Raw genomic sequence first — 19,905 nt, 5'->3', positions numbered from 1 at the left:
AAAGAAGCCATTCAAGATGTTATAACCAGCCCTCACTCAAACCAAGACATCATAAAAATGATAAGGCCATGAGCTCCCTGGTCAGTTCTAAATAAAAGACTGTCAGTGGAGGCTCCCATTGGTAAACACTTTCAGGATCCCTCTCGCTCCTGAGAGCTTTCTCTGTATCCTTGGTTAATCAACTTCTATAGCTTTATTCACTCTCCTTTATCCCTGAGGTTCATCCTCTGACTCAAGATTCATTCTCTGACTCCATGAGACAAGAATTTCGCTTTCCTGCTTCCCCGCCACTGCCCTGGTGCCCTGGGGAAGCCAGTGGGGGGAGTGTCACTATAGCGCTATGGTCCATTCTTTTTTTTTTTTTTTTTAAGATTTTATTTATTTATTTGACAGAATGACAGAGCACAAGCAGAGGGAGAGGGAGAATCAGGCTCCCAGCTGAGCAAGGAGCCCAATGCAGGGTTCGATCCCAGGACCCTGGGATCATGACCTGAGCCAAAGACAGCCACCCAATCAACTGAGCCCAATTCACAGATAGGGCTCCATCATTCTCCCTCTTACTACCCTGAAGCCTGGTACTCAGATGGCTGTGGTCCGCCCACACATCAAACCCTTCCTGTGCCCAGGGAGCCTACAGAGAACAGGCTAGGTTAGCCCTGCCCTCCAGGCACCTGCTGTCCATGAGCAGGTCAAAAGAAGTCCCTAGGCTCTTGAGGAAGGGTGTTCCTGGTGTTGAGGGACAGTAGTTGCCCTGAGGAAGGGGGGGGTGGCCTGGAACCCAGGGTGTGAGGGAGACAAACTTCGCTATCATGGGTGAATTTTGAATCTTGCCCATCATGCATACAAAGTGTACCTTCGGGCAGCCCCGATGGCGCAGCAGTTTGGCGCCGCCTGCAGCCCAGGGCGCGATCCTGGAGCCTCGGGATCGAATCCCATGTCGGGTGCTTGGAGCCTGCTTCTCCCTCTGCCCGTGTCTCTGCCTCTCTCTCTCTCTCTCTCTCTCTCTGTGTGTGTGTGTGTCTCTATGAATAAATAAATAAAACCTTTAAAAGGAAAAAAAAAGTGTACCTTCATAAACGTTTTATATACAAGAATACATACGCAAATATACATAGACTTATGTATCAGGAGAGTATGTGGGTCAGGAGTGTTAGGGGAGTACAGAAATTGGGCTTTCTATTAGAAATGACAAATAACCACCATTTGCTTTGACGTGGATGGAACTGGAGGGTATTATGCTGAGTGAAATAAGTCAATCGGAGAAGGACAAACACTATATGGTCTCATTCATTTGGGGAATATAAATAATAGTGAAAGGGAATAGAGGGGAAGGGAGAAGAAATGGGTAGGAAATATCAGAAAGGGAGACAGAACACGAAGATTCCTAACTCTGGGAAGCGAACTGGGGGTAGTGGAAGGGGAGGAGGGCGGGGGATGGGGGTGACTGGGTGGCGGGCACTGAAGGGTCACTTGACGAGATGAGCACTGGGTGTTGTTCTGTATGTTGGCAAATTGAACACCAATAAAAAATAAATTTATTATTTAAAAAAAAGGAAATTAGGGATCCCTGGGTGGCGCAGCGGTTTGGCGCCTGCCTTTGGCCCAGGGCGCAATCTTGGAGACCCGGGATTGAATCCCATATCGGACTCCCGGTGCATGGAGCCTGCTTCTCCCTCTGCCTGTGTCTCTGCCTCTCTCTCTCTCTCTCTCTCTCTCTCTCTCTGTGACTATCATAAATAAATAAATTTAAAAAAAAAAGAAATTGGGTATTCTTGCAGAGGTGATATTGGAGGTTGGTTTTGAAAGAGAATGAAAATGTGCCCATCGAGAAAGTGGGAGTGGGGGTGACAGAGGGACAGCTAGGAAGGAGGAATGGCATGGGCAAACACCCAGGCTTAGGAAAGCAGGATGTGTCTGGGGGATCCTGAGCTGTGTGAGGCTGTAATCGAGGCCCCCAGATAGCTGGAACCCCTCGGGAGGGCAGTCTTGCAGGAGGAGAAGCCTTCCAGGGAGAGTCTGAGGGTCAAAAACGGCTGAGGATAGAATGGGGTAAGGAGAGGGGATAAAGCGAGAAAGCCAAGGCTTTTTTTTTTCTTTTAAAGATTTATTTATTTATGATAGACACACAGAGAGAGAGAGAGGTAGAGACACAGGCAGAGGGATAAGCAGGCTCCATGCCGGGAGTCCAACGCGGGACTCGATACCAGAACTCCAGGATCACGCTCTGGGCCAAAGGCAGGCGCTAAACCGCTGAGCCACCCAGGGATCCCGAAAGGCAAGGCTTTAAGGGGCAAAAGAGGCAATGGGAGTCCTGACTGTCACTCAGGGTTGTTCCTAATCCTTTCCAACTCTGTGCTACATTCTCAACAGATAAACAGTTGGGGCCTGATACAGCTCCCTGGCCCATTCATCAGGCACTGGCAGGTCCAAATCCACAGGATGGAATCTAGGCCAACTCACATGGTTCCCACTTAAGCTCCATCAAGATGGTCAGAGACGTAGACCAAGACAGGAATGCAGGCTGTCCACACTCTGGGATGAGTGTAACCAGAGCCTGCTCAGGCCAGGGGGCCATGAGGAGCTCCTCCTTCCAACCCAAGGATGCATCGTCCAGTTAGGGAGCCACTAGCTACCAGTCACTGTTTATAAATCAGTGTCAATTAACAAAAATTCAATGAAAATTAAAAATAAGTTCCACAGCTACATGAGCTACCTTTCAAGTGCTCAACAGCCCACCTAGTACCCCCTCTCTAGTGTTTCTGATTTTGTATACCAAAATAACTTGAAACTTCTCTCCTCACAAACTCCTCAGATGGTCAAAGAAACAGAAATTACTTCAAATGTACAGCTGAGTTCACACATAAGAAAGAGAAATCCTCCAGATGCCACAAACAAGAGGGCACTGACCCTGCAGAGGACAGCTAATGCACTCACCCTGCTTCTGTCCTGTGCTGAGGTAGGTGTGAGCAGTGATGGCTTATGCTCAGGGCCCATATGGGGACAGGACATAGCCTTGGGCCACACCGAAGGCCAGAGGTTGGTCCTGAGGTCTCTGAAAAGTGAAAGGGGGACCTTGAGACAATGTGCCCATCCACAGGGAGGTGACAAGCAAGCTTTGTCTGTTTCAGCCTGAGAATCCAAAGCTCCCAATCCAGCATCACGTGGTTTGGGATGTCAATTGGCTGGGCTGTGGCAGTCCTGAAACTTCCAGGCCAAACACTGACATAAATACTGAGCCTGGTCTGATGATACTCCTGGGGCATAAGCAAAAGGGAAAAGCTTGGGAGCCATGCTCCATTTTATCCAGGCTGCTACAGAATGAGGAAAGGATCATTCAACACCAACCACCTTAAAGATGAGCTCACCGTAGGAAATGGAAAAACCCCTGGAGGGACAACTCACTAGGATTGAAACTCAGGACACAACTAACAGGAGAAGCTCCAGAATACAATAAGCCGAAGGACAACATCAAATGAGTCCTAGATATGACTATAAAATGACTTCCTTCCTTTGTTTTTTTTTTTTTTTTTTAATTTTTTTTTTTTTTTTTTTTTTTTTTTTTATTTATTTATGATAGTCACAGAGAGAGAGAGAGAGGCAGAGACACAGGCTGAGGAAGAAGCAGGCTCCATGCACCGGGAGCCTGATGTGGGATTCGATCCTGGGTCTCCAGGATCGCGCCCTGGGCCAAAGGCAGGCGCCAAACCGTTGCGCCACCCAGGGATCCCAACTTCCTTCTTTTGGAAGGAAGAAGAAACTGGGAGTGGGCATTGGACTGGCTTCCATGGGTTCTGGAATGTTCTGAGTCCTGACCCTGGTACTGATTCTAAGGGTTTTTCACTTATGGAAATTTAGTGAGGTGTATACCTATGATTTGCACACTTCTCCGGGTATGCATTATAATTCAATTTGAATGATTTAAGGGGTGCTTGAGTGGCTCAGTCACTCTTGATTTCAGCTCAGGTCAAGATCTCAGGGATCAACCTCAGTGTTGGGCTCCCTGCTCAGCGGGAAGCCTGCTTCTCCCCATCCCTTTGCCTCTCCTCCTGCTCATGCTCTCCTGCACTCATTCTCTCTCTTAAATAAATAAATAAAATCTTAAAAAAAAAAAAAAAAGACAGGGGTACCTGGGTGCCTCAGTTGATTAAGTGCCTGCCTTGGGCTCAGGTCCTGATCTTGGGGTCCTGAGATTAAGCCCTGCATCAGGCTCCCTGCTCAGCAGGGAGTCTGCTTCTCCCTCTGCCTCTCTCCTTGGCTTGTGCTCTCCCCTGCTTGCTTGCTCACTCGCTCTTGCTCGTTCTCTCTCTCTCTCAAATGAGTAAAATCTTAAAAGAAAAAAAGACAGGGGATCCCTGGGTGGCGCAGTGGTTTAGCGCCTGCCTTTGGCCCAGGGCGCGATCCTGGAGACCCGGGATCGAATCCCACGTCGGGCTCCCGGTGCATGGAGCCTGCTTCTCCCTCTGCCTGTGTCTCTGCCTCTCTCTCTCTCTGTGTGACTATCATAAATAAATAAAAATTAAAAAAAAAAGAAAAAAAGACATAATGATTACTAAATTTTTGGACCTGACAAAAGACACAAGTTTAAAGATTCAAAAAGCATAAACCCTACCCATACTTAGAAATGACAAGTCTTCATTTAGAAACCATCACAGTGAACGTGCAGAACAAAAGCAAAAAGAGGGGAAAAAAGGAGGGAGGGAGGGAGGGAGGGAGGGGGGCCCCTGGGAGGTTCAGTAGGTTAAGCATCTGCCTTTAGCTCAGGTCATGATCTTGGGGTCCTGAGATGGAGCTCTGTATCAGGCTCCCTCCTCAGCTTCTCCGTCTTCCTCTGCCCTTGCTCATGTGCTCTCTCTCTCATTCTCTCAAATAAATAAAAATCTTAAAAAAAAAAAAAAAAAAAAAAAGCTACCAGAGGGGGAAATGCTGATTATCTGACCATAATGATGAAGGAGCAGAAGGCAAGCTGAGGACAAAATCATAGCTGATACCCGACAACCACCCCCCTTCCCCAACTTCTGAGTGGGATACATGTGACCTTTCTCCAGGAAACTCCCAACTGTCTTTTTTTTTTTTTTCCAACTGTCTTTTTTTTTTTTTTTTTTTTTTTTTTTAAACATTAGTTGGATTGCTAGGTAAACCTCCTAGTATCATTCTCATCCCTTTCACTGCAAAGACTAGCAAATTCCCAAATCCAATGATTAAACCTTCATGCTTTTTATGACCCTTCCTTTACCTTTTATTTTTTTTTTTAAATTTTATTTATTTATGATAGGCACACAGTGAGAGAGAGAGAGAGAGAGAGGCAGAGACACAGGCAGAGGGAGAAGCAGGCTCCATGCACCGGGAGCCCGACGTGGGATTCGATCCCGGGCCTCCAGGATCGCGCCCCGGGCCAAAGGCAGGCGCCAAACCGCTGCGCCACCCAGGGATCCCCTTTTTCCAACTGTCTTAATGTTAATGCTTTGCTAGAGGGAAAAGAAAGCACTTAGCTTGACAACTGTGACAAAGGCAAGGAAGGCCGCCAGTATCCTGAGGATCTTCCTCAGCAGACGAAAGTGTTTTTGGGCACCTCCCTTTTTCCTTCCACCAACTCCCAAGTATATAATCAGCCCCTCCTCACAGCCCCAGGGCAGCAGCTCTTTCTGCCCACGGGTCCTGTCCCCAGGCCTTAATAAAATCACCTTTTTGCACCAAAGATTTCTCAAGGATCCCTTCTTGGCTGTTGGCTGGGGACTTCACCCACATTCGAAAACTACATCAATAAGATTAACAGCAGAGAGGCACCAGGCTGGCTTAATCCAAGGAGCAGGCGAACTCTGGATCTCCAAGTCATGAGTTTGAGCCCCATGTTGGGCACAGAGCTAACTTAAAAAATAAAAATAACTGTAGGGTCCTTGTTTTGTTTGGGATTACTTTTAGTCTTTGTTGCACCAAAACTGCATGCTGGAAATTGAATGACAACTTCTAAAATACTTGAAATAGGATTCTTATAAAAAGGTTGGGGGAGGGCAGCCCAGGTGGCTCAGCGGTTTAGTGCTGCCTTCAGCCCAGGGCCTGATCCTGGAGACCCGGGATCCAGTGCCACGTCGGGCCTCCTGCATGGAGCCTGCTTCTCCCTCTGCCTGTGTCTCTGCCTCTCTCTCTCCCAGTATCTCTCATGAATAAATAAATAAAATCTTTAAAAAAAATTGAAATTACTTAAAAAAAAAAGAAAGGTTAGGGGAAGGAATAAAAGGTATCGACCAATTTAATACAATGACATAAATAATCCAAATACATCAGTAGTCACAATGAATGAAAATGGACTAACTTGCCATTAAAGGGTTATCAAATAATATGATGGTAATAATATTTAACTGTCTGCTATTTACAAGATGCTCACCTAAAAATATAAAGATTCACGGAGGCTAAGTGTAAGGAAATGAGGGGAAAATATGCAAGGCAGGAGAAAGCTGGTGTGCAGAAATACAATAGGGAGTAGGTACTTACTCATATAAGTAGTATGAACATATTCAGGCAGACTTTAAGACAAAAACAACAAAACAAAACACTAGTAGGAATAAAGAGGATCTACATAACGTTAAAAGGATCAGTTGACCAAGAAGATAAAAGGATTTAAACCGTTATGCCCCTAACAACCATCTCAAAATACACAATGCAAAAATTTACAGACTCATGAATATAAATTGACAAATCCACAATCACAGTGAAAGACATTAAAATACTTCCCCCACCAGTTAAGAGCTCCATTAAACAGATGAAAAGTATAAGATTTATAGGACCTTCACAGGGGTGACAGGCTGGCTCAGTCGTTAGAGCATGTGATTCTTGATTTCAGGGTTGTGAGTTTGAGCCCCATGTTGAGTGTAGAGATTACTTCAAAAAATAAAAAATCCTGGGGCACCTGGGTGGTTCAAGTGGGTTAAGTGTTTGGTTTCAGTTCAGGTCATGAGTCTGGTGTCCTGGGATCTGGGATCCAGCCTGGCATAGGGCTCTGCACTCAGCAGGGAGTCTGCTACTCCCTCTCCCTGCTCATGCTCTCTCTTGAGCACTCCCCCCTCTCAAATAAATCTTTTAAAAATAAAAAAACAGGGTTCCTGAGTGGCTCAGTCAGTTGAACATCTACCTTTGGCTCAGGTCATGATCCCGGGGTCCTGGGATGGAGTTCCACAGAGCACGGACCCTGCTTCTCCCTCTGCCTCCCTCTCTGTCTCTCATGAACAAGTAAATAAAATCTTTTAAAAAATAAGAACACAAAAATTAAATTAAATTAAATTAAATTAAATTAAAGTAAAGTAAAGTAAAGTAAACTACCCTCATAAAGTTCCATATGTGATAATTAGAGAATACACATGGACGGGGATCCCTGGGTGGCTCAGCAGTTTAGCGCCTGCCTTTGGCCCAGGGCGCGATCCTGTAGTCCCAGGATCTAGTCCCGTGTCGGGCTCCCTGCATGGAGCCTGCTTCTCCCTCTGCCTGTGTCTCTGTCTCTGTCTCTGTCTCTCTCTCTCTCTCTGTGTGTGTCTCTCATGAATAAACAGATAAAATGTTAAAAAAAAAATCTTATATTTAAAAGAAAAAGAATACACATGGACCATTTTCAAAAACTGACCATATGTTGAGTCAGAAACAAGTCTTAATAAATACCAAAAAATTACTATCACATATATCATGTTCTCTGGCTACAATAGGGAGAAATCAGTGAGATAGAACATAAGCAAATCCCCATGCATTCAAAACTTGAAAATTCACTTCTGAGTATTCACTAGTCGAAGAAGAAATGAAAGCACCATATAACAAAACTGGGAGGATATGGCTATAGGAATACTTAGGGCAAAATTTATAACCTTAAATACATATCTGAGAAATAAAGAACCCCCAAAGGCAGTGAGCTAGGCAGTCAACTCAGGAAGCTGGGTGGGAGGTGGGGGTGGGGCGGCAGGTAGTAGGGGCCAAACAAAACCGAAAATTCCAAAAGAGAGAATAAAGAAACAATAAAATTGAGAACAAAGAAACAAAAGAGGGGCCTTAAACCCAAAATTTTTTTTTTTAATTTTATTTATTTATGATAGTCACACACAGAGAGAGAGAGAGAGGCAGAGACATAGGCAGAGGGAGAACCAGGCTCCATGCACCGGGAGCGCGATGTGGGATTCGATCCCGGGTCTCCAGGATCACGCCCTGGGCCAAAGGCAGGCACTAAACCGCTGCGCCACCCAGGGATCCCCAAAATTTTTTTTTAAAGCCTAATAAATCCTCTGGCAAAACATAAAGAGAGAGAGAGAGAGAGAACAGCAATAACTATTGGAAGGAAAAAGAACCATATTTTAGATCCAGGTGCGGTTTTACTATGAACGACTCAGGACAGTAAATTTTAAATCTTACATGGAATAGGTAATGAGTCTTAAAAATGTAACTTACTAAAATATATTCGAGAAACTAAAAAGTCAAGGGCACCTGGATGGCTCAGTCAGTTGAGTGTCGACTCTTGGTTTCAGCTCAGGTCATGATCTCAGGGATGTGAGATCGAGCCCCACATCAGGCTCCAAGCTCAACAGGGAATCTGCTTGAGATTCTTTCTCCCTCTACCCCTGCTTGTACATGCATGCACACGCTCTCTGTCTCTCTCTAAAATAAATAAATCTTTAAGAGAAAAATCAATTAAAAACCCACATAAATCGACAACCATTTATAAAATGGATATTTTAACATCCAACCACCAACTGGTCCTAGTGAGGGAATGAATAAATAGTCATTTATTCATACAATGGAACACCATATAGCTGTTAAAAAGAATGAACTAGTTCCACAGACATCAAGAAGATCCAATCTGAGAAATATACTTTGGAATGCAAATGTACAGAAGGAATATAAAAGGTGCGGTCTGATACCACTCTATAAAATGGTAAAATACAAACTCAGTGGCAGTACCCAATCCCTAGAGAGGAAAAGCCTGTAGGGAAGTCAGTAGGGAGTGGTGGGGCCCAGCATGGCCCAATACCCAACTCCAGTGCCCGGTGCCACAAACAAATGAAAGCCGGCAGTCACCAGATCATCCCAGTTTTTGAAGACAAACAAGAAATCAAGGCATTTGAGTGAATTATGTTCCAGTTCTTTGAAAGACATCAGTCAGGGGTGGAGAGTCTTCTATAAGAGGTATATTTGCTCCATCGTTCCCCAGGTTGTGACTTTCCCCCAAGCCACAAGAAGTCAGGTCTAGGTTTGAGAAGGAGCTCTGGGGAGGACAGGCTGGATCACCTACCCTGGAAGCAACCTCGATTCTGCCCAGTGACTTCACGCATCAGGGTGTCAGACCCACAGGTTCCTTGGCCAGGGTCCTCTGAGCCAAGGGGCCCTCAGCTATGGCTCTGAGCATCCCTTCTTTCTTCTCCCCACTACATTTCCCTCTTGTGATCCAGAGGCCTGGAGAGCCAGACCAGACCTCAGGTGGCCAGAGGCCAAAAGGCTAAAACTAGCCTGGTTCTGAAGGAAACAATTGTCCAGTGGGGTACACAGGTCATGTAAATGACCAGCGGCTAAAACACTGCCTGACTGCAAGATCAGAGGGGCACACCTGGGAAAAACAGGGAAGTTTTCATATATGTAAGAGTAATAGTAATAAGTTACATGTGAAACATGTATTGCCATTTCTGGCATCATGCAAAAGCATTATATGACTGAGCTCATTTAATTCTGTTAACAACCTCATGAAGTAGAACATTATAATACAGACAATACCGGCATTTTGCATTATTTTTAAACTATTTTTATTATTTTTTCTTTAAATTCAATTAATTAACAGATAGTATATTAGTAGTTTCAGAGGCAGAGTTCAGTGATACATCATTTGCATATAACACCCAATGCTCATTACATCATGCGCCCTCTTTAATATCTATCCATCACCTCATTACCCCATCCCCCACCACTCTCGCCTCCAGCAAAGGCATTTTGCATTTATTTCACAAAATTATTTATTTATTTATTTATTTATTTATTTATTTATTTATTCATTCATTTATTTATTTATTTATTTATAAAAACTTAGCAGGGCCTGGGTGGCTCAGTTAGTTAAGCGTCTGCCTTTGGCTCAGGTTGTGATCCCTGGGTCCTGGGATCAAGTCCCATGTTGGGCTCCCTGCTCAGCAGGGACTCTGCTTCTCCCTCTCCTTCTGCTCATCCTCCTGCTTCTGTTCTTTCTGTCAAATAAACAAAACCTTAAAAAAAAAAAAAAGATTTATTTGACAGAGAGTGTGTGTGCACACGGCAAGAGGAGGCAGAGGGAGAGGTTGAGTCTTTAAGTAGACTCTACATTGAGCACAGAGCCCGAAGTGGGGCTGGATCTTAGGACCCTGAGATCATGATCTGAACCAAAACCAAAAGTTGGACCCTTAACTAACTAGGCCACCCATGCACCCCACAAAATTTATTTCTAAAAAGTGTTTAGGATGCACAAGCTAAGGTCAGTGAAATTAAATATTTATTGTATTGAAAATACAAATATTTTAACAAAATATTAAGTTAAAGCTTATTTATAAAAAACATACTAATGTTTAGCCGATTAAAGGGATAAAAATGAAGCATTATTCAGAATGCCTGGGTAGCTCCCTCAGTTAAGAGCCTGACTCTTGATTTTGGCTCAGGTTATGATCTCAGGTTCATGAGATTGAGCCCTGTGAACACATGCTCTGTGCTGAGGGGGAGGCTGCTTAGGATTCTCTCTTGCCCTCTCCCCTACCCCCAAAAGGCATTATTCAAAAGTAATAAACCAGGGGTGCCTAGGTGGCTCAGTGGTTGAGCATCTGCCTTTTGCTCAGGTCATGATCCTGGGGTTCTGCTTCCGGCTCACCACAGGGAGCCTGCTTCTCCCTCTGCCTGTGTCTCTGCCTCTCTCTGTGTGTCTCTCATGAATGAATAAAATTTAAAAACAAACAAACAAAAAAAACAAAAAAACAAAACCCAGCAACAGGAGGCACCTGACTGGCTCAGTTGGTAAAAGCATGAGACTCCTGATCTCAGGGTCATGAGTTTAAGCCCCACACTGGGTGTAGAGCCTACTTATTCCCCCCCCCCCCCCCCGTAGAGCCTACTTAAAAACAAACAAACAATAACAAACAAACAAAAAAATACCCCAGCAACAAAAGAGAACTGTCTTAATCTGATAGAGGGAATTTATGAAAAATCCACAGCTAATAATCATACTCAATGATGAGATTGGATGTTTTCTTCCTAAGATCACGAACAAAAGGAGGATGTCTAGACTCACTACTTCTTGGTTTTTTTTGGTTTTTTTAAAAGATGTTATTTATTTATTTGTGAGAGAGAGGGGGAGAGGGAGAAGCAGACTCCTTGCTGATCACAGAGCCCAATACAGGACTTGATCCCAAGACCCTGGGATCACAATCAGAGCCAAAGGCAGACACAATCGACTGAGCCACCCAGGCACCTCTACCCTCACCACTTCTGTTCAATATTATAATCTTTATCCAGAGCAATGAGGCTAGAAATGAAATAAAATGAACCTAGATTGGAAAGGAAGAAGTAAAACTATCTCTATTTGCAGATAACATAATCTTGTACTGAGAAAACCCTAAGGAATCTACTTCAAAGCTATTAAAAGTAACAAGTGGGATTCAACAAGGTTGCAGTATACAAGATCAACACGTGAAAATCAATGGTATTTCTATACAATAACATCAGCAAACTGAAAAAGAAATTCCACTTTACAACAGCACCAAAAAAATACTTAGAAATAAATTTAACAAAAGAAGTACAAAACTTTTATGGTTGACCCTTGAAGAACACACAATTGAAATGTGCGGGTTCATGTACAAGTGGGTTTTCTTTTTTTTCTTTTTTTTGATACAGTACTGTAAATATATTTTCCTTATGATTTTCCTATAATGCTCTCTGGCCTACTTTATCATAAGAATACAATCTATAAAATACACACAAAATATGTGTTAACCAACTACTTATGTTATCAGTAAGGCTTCCAGCCAACAGAAGACTACTGGTAGTTAAGTTTTGGGAAAGCCAAAGTTATACACAGATTTTTAAATGTGCAGAGGGTCAGTACCCCTAGCCTCCAAGCTTTTTGTGCATCAACTGTACTCTGAAAACTGCAAAACACCGGTGAAAGAAATTAATGGCAACCTAAATAAAGGGAGTGACATACTATGTTCACAGATCTGAAGACTTAAAATTGTTAAGCTGGCAATAGTTCCCATTTTAATCAGCAGCCTTAACGCAATGCCTGCTGAAATCCTAGCTGACCTCTCTCAAGATGACAAATTGATCCTAAAATTCATATGAAAAAGAGACCCCAAATAACCAAAACAATCTTGAAAAAAAGAAAAAGAACAGAATTGGAAGACTCACACTCACACACCTTGGTTTGAAAACTCACTGCAAAGCAACAGTGATGAAGACACTGAGGTGCTGGTATAAGGCTAGACAACGTATAGACCGAGAGAAGAGAATTGAGAGTCCAAAAATAAACTCACATATTTATAGCCAGATTATTTTATTTTATTTTTCTTTTTTAAAGATTTTGTTTATTTATTCATGAGAGACACAGAAAGAGAGAGGCAGAGACACAGGCAGAGGGAGAAGCAGGCTCCACGCAGGGAGCCCGAGGTGGGATTCGATCCTGAGACCCCAGGATCATGCCCTGGGCCAAAGGCAGAGGCGTCCCATATTTCTTTTTAAGATGTACTTATTTGAGAGAGAGAGAGCAGGAGGGGCAGGAGGAGAGGCAGAGGGAAACAGAATCCTTAACCAGACTCCACACTGAGCACAGAGCCTGACAAAATGATTTTTGACCAGGCGCCTGGGTGGTTCACTTGGTTGGGAGTCTGACTCTTTTTTTTTTTTTTTTTAATTTTTTCAATATTTTATTTATTTATTAGTGAGAGACACAGAAAGAGAGAGAGAGGCGGGCTCCAGGAATCCTGGTGCGGGACTCAATCCCGGGACTCCAGGATCACACGGGGGCCAAAGGCAGGCACTAAACCGCTGAGCCACCCAGGGATCCCCGGGAGTCTGACTCTTGATCTCAACTCAGGTCTTGGTCTCAAAGTCGTAAATTCAAGCCCCATGTTCGGTTCCATTCTGAATGTGGAGCCTACTTAAAAAAAAAAAAAAAAAAAAAAAGATTTTTCACCAGGGTGCCAACACAACTCAATCAGAAAAGAATAGTCTTCAACAAATGGTGCTGGGACAACTGGATATCCACATGCAAATGAATGAAGTTGAAGCCCTATGTTACATCATATATAAAAATTTACTTGGGGCATCTGGCTGTCTCAGCCATTGGAGCATGCAACTCTGGATCTCAAGGTTGTTAAGTGCGAGTCCTACATTGAATATAGAGGCTACTTTAAAATAAAATTTTATTTTATTTTTTTAAGATTATATTTATTTATTCATGATAGATGTAGACAGAGAGAGGCAGAGACACAGGCAGAGGAAGAAGCAGGCTCCATGCCGGGAGCCCGACGTGGGACTCGATCCCGGGACTCCAGGATGGCGCCCTGGGCCAAAGGCAGATGCTAAACCACTGAGCCACCCAGGGATCCCCTAAAATAAAATTTTAAAAAATTAACTCAATGGGCACCTGAGTGGCTCAGTCGGTTGGGCATCTGCCTTCGACTCAGGCCATGATCCCAGGATCTTAGAATCAAGCCCCAAGTCGGGGTTCCCTGCTCAGTGGGGAGCCTGCTTCTCCCACTCCCTGCTTGTGCATGCACATGCTCTCTCTCTCTCCAATCCCCCACCCATCAAATAAATAAAATCTTTTAAAACAATTAACTCAAAATGGATCAAAGTCCAAATATAAGAACAGAAACTATAAAACTCCAGAAGAAAACATAAGCATGAATCTTTGTGAATGGATTAGCCAATAGTTTCTTAGACACGACATTTAAAGCATAAGCAACTAAATAAAACATATGTAAGTTGGACAGGATTAAAACTTTATGTTTCAGGGATGCCTGGGTAGCTCAGTGGTTGAGCATCTGCCTTCAGTTCAGGGTGTGATCCCGGGATTCAGAATCGAGTCCCACATTGTGCTGTGGGGGGCCTGCTTCTCCCTCTGCCTGTGTCTCTGCCTCTCTCTCTCTCTCTCTCTCAGTCTCTCATGAATAAATAAATAAATCTTAAAAAAAAATTATGTTTCAATGGCACCATTAAAAAAAGGTGAAAAAAAACCCAACAATACAGAATGGAAGAAAAATCCTGCAAATCATATGTCTGATAAGGGTCTTATATCTAGACTATATAAAATACTCTTACAATTCTTTTTTTTTTTAATTTTTTTAAGATTTTATTTATTCATGAGAAACAGAGAGAGAGAGAGAGGTAGAGACACAGGCAGAGGGAGAAGCAGGCTCTATGCAGGGAGCCCGACGTGGGACTCGATCCCTGGTCTCCAGGATCATGCCCTGGACTGAAGGGTCGCTAAACCGCTGAGCCACCCGGGCTGCCCTACTCTTACAATTCAATAATGAAAGAAATAACTCAACTTAAAAGTGGGCAAAGGACCTGAATACACATTTCTCCAAATAAGATCTCTAAACAGCCAATAACCACATGCAAAGATGAGTTCACAGCCATCAGAGAAATGTGCATCAATAGGATGCCTGGGTGGCTCAGCGGTTGGGTGTCTGCCTTTGGCTCAGGTACTGATCCCGGGATCTGGGATCTTGTCTTGCATGGGGTTCCCTATAGGGAGCCTACTTCTCCCTCTGCCTCTGCCTCTCTCTCAGTCTGTGTCTCTCATGAATAAATGAAAGAAAGAAAGAAAGAAAGAAAGAAAGAAAGAAAGAAAGAAAGAAAGAAAGAAAGAAAGAAAGAAGAAAGAAAGAAAGAAGAAAGAAAGAAAGAAAGAAAGAAAGAAAGAAAGAAAGAAAGAAAGAAAGAAAGAAAGAAAAAGGAAGGAAGGAAGGAAGGAAGGAAGGAAGGAAGGAAGGAAGGAGAAAGAAAGGAAAGAAAGAAGAAAGAAAGAAAGAAAGAAAGAAAGAAAGAAAGAAAGAAAGAAAAGAAAGGAAGAAAGGAAGGAAGGAAGGTGCATTAAAACCATGAGATACCACTTTGTATCTATAAGATGGTTATAATAAAAAAGACAGTTAGTAACGAGCGTTGGCGAGGATGAGGACACATAGAAACCCTTACACAGTGCTGGTGGGGGATATAAAATGGTGCAGCCACTTAGGAAAACAGTCTGGAAGTTCCTCAAAAAGTTAAACATAGAAGTACCAAATGACCCAGCATTTCCACCTCTAGGTGACACCTGTGAGAAGAGAAAAGGTATCCACACAAAAAAACATAAATCTTCACAGCAGCATTGCTTGTAAATGATTTGGCCTAAAATGGAAACAACGCAAATGTGCATCACCAAAGGGATAAATAAAATGTGATCTATTCATACAATGAAATTTTATTTGGCAATAGAAAGAATGAGACACTGATACATACTCCAGGTTGGAGGAACCCTGAGAACATGATGCTGAGTGAAAGAAGTCAGTCCACAAGGGCCACATATTGAAGGACTCCATTTATATGGAATGTCCAGAAGAGGCAAATATATAAAGATAGAAGGTAGATTTCTTGGTCCCTAGCTCTGGGAAGGAGGTGGGGGTTTGTAAGTTAAGACTGAGGGGAGTATTGTCCATTCTTTCAGGTAATGAAAATGTTCTGGGGTGCCTGGGTGGCTCAGTCAGTTAAGTGTCCAACTCTTGATCTCAGGGTCATAAGTTTAAGCCCTGCATGGGGCTCCACACCTACATTTAAAAAAAGGAGAGTAGGGGCACTGGGTGGCTCAGTGGTTAGGCATCTGCCTTTGGCTTAGGTCATGATCCCAGGACCCTGGGATTGAGTCCTGCATTGGGCTCCTCCATGGGGAGCCTGCTTCACCCTCTGCCTGTCTCTGCCTCTCTCTCTGTGTCTCTCATGAATAAATAAATACAATCTTAAAAAAAAAAAAAAAAGGGAAAGGGAGGGAGGGAGGAAGAAAAAGAAAATGTTCTAAAATCATGTTGACAGTTGCACAACTCTGATTATGCTACAAACCACTAAATCATATACTTTAATGGGTGAATTGTATGGTATACGAATTGTATCAAAATAAAACTGTCAAAAATAATCCTAATAGAGCACATGAGTGGCTCCATAATCGAATCACAGAGTCTTTGGGTCCACAGAGCTCCAGTGGTTGCAGAAGCTCTTTGCAATGCTGCCCACGTTGAGGGTCCAGAGGAAACAGGACGATGGAGAAAGGCTTTTAATCTAATTTTCATCAGATTCCCATCTCTGTTGAAGCAACCAGTATTTACTGAGTGTCTTCTATGAGGCAGACCCTGCTGCAGGTGCTAAGACTTTATCAGCAAGCAGAAAACCAAGTCCCTGCTCTCAGGACACAAATGTTAAATAAGAAAATAAGAGATAATATCTCAGGTAAGATAAGAGCTAACAGGAACTGGGGGCTGCTGCTATTTCAAGCAGAGCAGGTTAGGGAGGGCTTCAGGGCTTCTCTGAGCAAAAGCCTAAAGGAAGCGAAGGTGGGTGCCATGTGGGTTATCAGGGGGACCGCAGGTGCAAAGGCTCGAAGGTTGGGGCATTAGGCGTACAGAGCACAGAAACCAGCGTGGCTGGGCTGAGAGCTATGAGAGAGACAGGGAGGGGTTGGGTGGGGAGCAGACCAGAGGAGGGGCTCTGGCTCCTACTCAGGACAGGAGGGTGGAAGAGATGAGGGCAGGCCCTGATTTCAGTTTTGCAACCGCTCTGTGGCAAACAGATCAGACCAAGGAGACAGACTCGGAGCATCCTCCTTATCCAAACATTCCCATCTCTTCTCTGATAAATTTGGGAATCTTTTTAAACAGTTTTCTCAGTTATTTTGCTAAGTCCGCAGGCCTTTAATGCTAGTGAGTTATAGATTTGGTTACAAAGACAGGTGTATTCAGTACTTTGTTCTTTATGGTCATCACATGTAGATGGAGGATTTCATGAGTCAAATTCCATTTTTCTCATACTCAGATTCACTTGTTTGGAAAGTCTCTGACCTGGAGCTCGTAATGGAAGCTTTGCGGTAGCTCAACACAGATGCATACTGAGATGCATACACAAGAGCAGTCCTGTACAGATTCAGAGTATCAGTAGGCCTCTTCACAGAAATTGACTATTTAAATCACTGATATTAATCTCGACATAAAAATTATTCATACTTGGGTTATTTTAGATAAGTTAACAATATCACACCAACAAAACATATCAGAACTTACAAATAGCTAAATACTAAAAATTAAGATCACAATGACTATTTTTCCTGCTTTATAGACAAAGAACTGACGCTGACACAATTTGCTTGAGGTCAGACTGCTAGTAGTTAGTGGCTTGGCCAGAATTAAACACGAGCAGCTTAAAATGCAACCCATAGACCCTGCCACTACATGAAAGGTTCCCAGAGAAAGTGGCATCTGAGTTGGGCCTTCAGGGAGGCTCCCATCCCACAACTCATGGGAACTGGTAAACACCGGGATATCCACTCTGCAGGAGTCTCGGAGCAAATTAGGATCAAAGCTCATGAGGACAACCTCAGAAGTGGCTGGGCATCTAACTGTGCCAGGGAGGCATTTGTCGTGTGGACGTTACTTTCTAGGGATGGCGTCCATTCTCTGGATCCTGGGTGAAAAGGCAGGCTGTGTGCTGGAGAACCCAAAAGAAGGAAAAGGTTTTCGGCTAGTAGGAGTGCGGCCCGAGACTGATCCTAGGTGCTAGTTGGATAGAGAAAGGGGGATTAACTCTGGAGTAAGGGGATGACTCCAATACTTGGATGGTCCCAATACTTGGAGAGCCCCAGCCACTGGCCTTTCTAAAAGTCTTCCCTCTTTTTATTTTACTAATGATAAATTATCCCCTCTCCCTCACATACAGCTCTGTGGGAGATGACAGAGAACTCTCAATATGGGTTCCTGTCCCACAGGATCTCACTCTCGGAGACTTTGTGATTAAAAACCGTAGTTTAAAAAAAAAAAAAAAAAAAGAACTGTAGTTAAGCCATTCAAGAATAAATATTGGGGGATCCCTGGGTGGCGCAGCGGTTTGGCGCCTGCCTTTGGCCCAGGGCGCGATCCTGGAGACCCGGGATTGAATCCCACGTCAGGCTCCCGGTGCATGGAGCCTGCTTCTCCCTCTGCCTGTATCTCTGCCTCTCTCTCTCTCTCTCTCTGTGACTATCATAAATAAATAAATAAATAAAAAATTAAAAAAAAAAAAAAGAATAAATATTGGGGCGGGGGGGGGGGAGGGGAGCACCTGGGTGGCTCAGTGGATGACCTTTGGCTCAGGTCATGATCCTGGAGTCAAGTCCCACATCACACTCCCTGCAGGGAGCCTGCTTCTCCCTCTGCCTCTGGCTCTGCCTCTCTCTCTGTCTCTCATGGATAAGTAAAATCTTTAAAAAATAAAAAATAAAAGAATATTAAGGTTTCAATAAAACTGGAAGAAAATAAAATAAAAATAACGTTCCATGTAGTCAAGTGCATCTGGGTACGTTTTAAGAGTAATGGACATGTTATGGGGGGGGGGGGGGCAGAGAGGTGGAGGGAGGGTCCTAGTTCAAGCTTTGCAAGGAGAGAAGAAACCAAATAGCCATACTGATGCCAGGCACATAGATGTGTGCTCAGTATAATTATTGTGCAACACGAATTTCCCCAACGTTTCCTCATCTAATCTTTACAATGCTTAGAAGGTAGGGGATATCCTCCCCTTTCATAGATGATAAAATTGAGACACTGAAGAGCTTAAGTAACTTGATTATAAGTCACACAGCTAGTAGGAGGCGGAGCCAAGTAACTCAAGGTCTAACAGATAGTAAAGTGGTGGGGTTTCTTTTGTTTTTGCTTTTAAGATTTTATTTATTTATTAATGAGAGACACAGAGACACAGGCAGAGGGAGAAGCAGGCTCCCTGCGAGGAGGCCGATGCCGGATCCGGAGATCACAACCTGAGCCCAAGGCACACGACCAAACCACTGAGCCACCGAGGCATCCCAGTAAAGTGGTTTTATCACTTGGAAGTAAAAAAGAGCTGAAAGCCTAAAATGACTCCATAGCTGCTCTGTCAATCCCAGCACTGGGCTAGAGTAGCAAAAACTGCCTATATATAAAAAGTACCGAGCATGCACTGCAAAAATTAAGGTTCTTTTACATTGTGTCTGGACGCAATCTCCACTGCAGACCTGAGCGAGCACCAGCGTCATTAATTCTCATTGCATAGCCACGCTTTGCCACAGCTCGCTGAAATTCGAGTCAGGGTTGAATGGCTTCCCAGCGCAATGACCTCTGCAAAAGCAGGATGCGCCAACTCTTGCTAGTTCGGAAACCTACCCGGTCATCTCAACACGGCCGCCCACCACCGACACCCACGCCGCGAGCAGAGACCCCAGACGGCGGGGGTCGCTCGCACGCCCGGATCCTCACCCCTTCTGGGCCCTTCGTCCCTGTGCATTCTCAGCGAGTGCCCAGCTGGGGGGGCTTCCTGGAGGAGTTGGCCCTTACTTTGGCGTAGGCGGGCGACCCTCCGCCCGGGAAGGGGGTGTCGGGGCGGGGCCAAGCGGAGCAGAGCTCCGGGGGCGCTGCCGGGCCTGGAGCCAGAACGCTGAGCGACCCCAGGGGCCCGGCGCAGCCCCGGGAAGGACAGTCGGGGCGCGCCGAGGGAGGGCGCGGGCCGCGCGCACGGGCGGGGCGGGGCGGGGGCGGCGGGCAGCCGCGGGGGAAGCCGGGGGGCCAGCACACAATGGGCGGGCACGCAGGGCTGGGCGCCCGGCCCCCGCCCCGCCGCACCACGTGGGCCGCAGAGCGCGCGGGGCCAGCAGCGGCCCGTCGGCCCAGGCCGGGCGCGGCG

The 19,905-nt window shown here is 44.6% G+C and overlaps 1 long non-coding RNA gene across 3 annotated transcripts; it reads right to left on the bottom strand.

The window, feature by feature from the left end:
* Window positions 1–13,074: 13,074 nt before the first annotated feature.
* LOC121486393 lies at window positions 13,075–19,751 on the bottom strand. Of its 3 annotated transcripts, none has more exons than XR_005986619.1 (3): window positions 19,389–19,751; window positions 15,175–15,292; window positions 13,075–13,126 (listed from the first exon to the last, which is right to left on the bottom strand). It is a non-coding gene; the product is annotated as an uncharacterized LOC121486393 (long non-coding RNA). The 3 variants fall into 3 exon arrangements; XR_005986617.1 differs by having other exon boundaries at window positions 19,482–19,751; XR_005986618.1 differs by having other exon boundaries at window positions 13,083–13,129.
* Window positions 19,752–19,905: the final 154 nt, after the last annotated feature.

Source organism: Vulpes lagopus, chromosome 3, assembly GCF_018345385.1.
Source record: "Vulpes lagopus strain Blue_001 chromosome 3, ASM1834538v1, whole genome shotgun sequence".
Lineage (NCBI taxonomy): Eukaryota > Metazoa > Chordata > Mammalia > Carnivora > Canidae > Vulpes > Vulpes lagopus.
The sequence above is the reverse complement of the archived record's forward strand: the minus strand, read 5'-3'. Positions and strand labels throughout refer to the sequence as shown.